The sequence below is a fragment of the Otolemur garnettii genome, unplaced genomic scaffold (assembly GCF_000181295.1).
Source record: "Otolemur garnettii isolate 467f Iridium unplaced genomic scaffold, OtoGar3 scaffold00060, whole genome shotgun sequence".
NCBI classification, from domain to species: domain Eukaryota; kingdom Metazoa; phylum Chordata; class Mammalia; order Primates; family Galagidae; genus Otolemur; species Otolemur garnettii.
The window spans coordinates 11,420,077-11,422,319 of NW_003852455.1; the positions used below are offsets into that span (position 1 = coordinate 11,420,077).

The 2,243-nt window shown below is 39.2% G+C and overlaps 1 protein-coding gene across 1 annotated transcript in view; it reads left to right on the top strand.

Annotated features, from left to right (window-relative positions):
• Nucleotides 1–2,243, top strand: part of EHHADH (enoyl-CoA hydratase and 3-hydroxyacyl CoA dehydrogenase) — a 50,192-nt gene that overhangs the window by 32,507 nt on the left and 15,442 nt on the right. The gene's annotated exons all lie outside the window — the stretch shown is intronic.

Genomic DNA, 2,243 nt, shown 5'->3' on the forward strand with positions numbered 1-2,243 from the left:
AAAAAAAAAAAAAGAATAATATACTTACTGTGCTTTGAACTTCTTTTGAAAATAATTAATGATTTTAAAAAATTTTCGCAGTACAGATCCTCTCAGCACAACCGTGTGCCATAACACACTGGTTGAAAATCATTGATCTAGAGCAATTGTTCTCAAACTTTACAGTGCATAAAAACTGCTTGGAGGGCTTATTAAAACATAGTTTGAAAGGCTGAACTCCTTACTTTTTGATTCAGTATATCTGGAGGTGGGTTCCAAGAATTTGCATCTCTAACAAAAGCCTAGGAATTTTGATGCTGTGTTCCAGGGACCACACTTGGAGAGTCGCTGATATATAGAGCATAAGGGTAAGAAAGGAAGTAACTTCTCTTAGTTTTGACTTTTTATAACTGACATGCAAACACTACTTACATACAATCTTAAAGATCTTTGGAAATCAGTTATGAAAGGCATGGTCAAAATACATACATGTATGATTGAATAGGCTTGTAAATACACTAAAAACACAGAACTGTTTTATACTTTAAAGTGGTGACTTTTGTGATATGTGAATTACATCTTCAGCTTTTAAACACATGTGACATTTTGAGTTTCCTTTTCCCATTTGTAAAAATATTCCATTAATTCAGCCTGTTCTCACCCCAGTTCCTCAAATGCTGACTTGAAATAATAACAAAGGGAAAGATTGAGACCACTCATTTGGCTTCACATTCTATAGGAAAGGAGGGAGGAAAGGGAATTTCCAATGGTTAATATTCCAGTCAGTACTTTTGGAATCAATTATGGGTAGCAAGGGAGTATAGGAGGTTAAATCTAAAAATGTGATTTGGAAAGTAGCTGTAAATTTCTCTACAAACTTAACACTGTATCCTGGCAAGTTAACTGTGGAAGTTAATTAGCTTTATACATCTTAATGTTCTTGTTATATGAAGCCTCCCAGACTACTGCAGTACAGTGGATTTAGCAGTGCAATATAAAATTTCTTGGCCAAAACAGATTGCTTTGGCTAAACTGGGGAGGGGAGGGTACCATAAAATGCTATTTATTTGCACTTGCATGTGGCTAACAGCCTGCTTGTTCCCAAATCGAGTAAGAACTCCTAGTTCCTACGTGCATGTTTCTGGCATGAGGCTGAAAGTGTGTGCTGTTATTCAAAGACCAAGAGACTACAGGCTCTCTGCCCCCCTTTCCCAGCAATGCTGGGCACAGGGGACATCCATCAACTCAGCACCCTAATGCTCTGTTTTTCCCCCTATAATGAACCCTGGTCCTGTTGCTGTGGCTGTGCTGGGCTGTGTTAGCCAATTTTAGTCTGTTTGTTCATCTGGATTTTGCGGCTTTTAAAAAATCTCAGTGGTTTTATTTAATCTTTCTCTTCATTTTATCTTTTGCTCTCTGTAATTTATTTTTACTCTCTGTGAACATTTATATGAACATGTTTCAAAAGAGCAGAGTGACCCTGTCTTACACAGGAGGCCTCAGCACATGTCTAAATTGAGCTCCCGTTTGCTTGCTACACAAGTTCTGTGGGTGACCTCCCTGAAGCCTGTTAATCTGCAGTTTTTCTGGCTGTCCTCGGCAGAGCGTCTGTGGATGGACACAGCTTACTGTTTATCAGGGTTAGAGGAGAGATCATCCTTTGTGTCTAAGAACACGATTTCTGTGAACTGCGTGCTGAGTCTCTCTTTAGCCCAGGCAGAGAAAAATCTCTGTCAATTTAGCAGCAGGAAGGAGGGACAATAATCGCCTCCTTTCTTCCTTCAGAAGTGTGATGATTCACTTATGTTTATCAAAACTCAAATATACTATAGGCTTAGACTATCTCATAGAATTGAGAAAGAAACAATTCAATTATATTTAAATCACTAAGGAGTTCTTCTCCTCCCCATTTTCCTGGGCAACTAATGCTGATACTGACGTGCTGACGTTTGCCTCTTTTATTGTGTAGGTACTGCTGAAGGACTTGAAAACTTCCGAGTGTATAAGAAACACGCTTTGAAAACAAGTATAGACCCCGGAGGAAAATTCTGAATATGTTTTGTAGTAATAAGCTGAAGTTGTAAGAAAATGACGTTCTTAGTTACAGCCAGAGATAGGCAAGATAGGAAAGATAGGCAATCAAGCAGGGAAAAACCATCTACGACGGTGCCCTGATCCCAAACTCTCCAGGGGATGTGCTTATCTGGGCCCTAGGGCTGGTCAGGACAAGCTCCCGGAATGCAGTCTGAGAAGTCTTTTTTTTT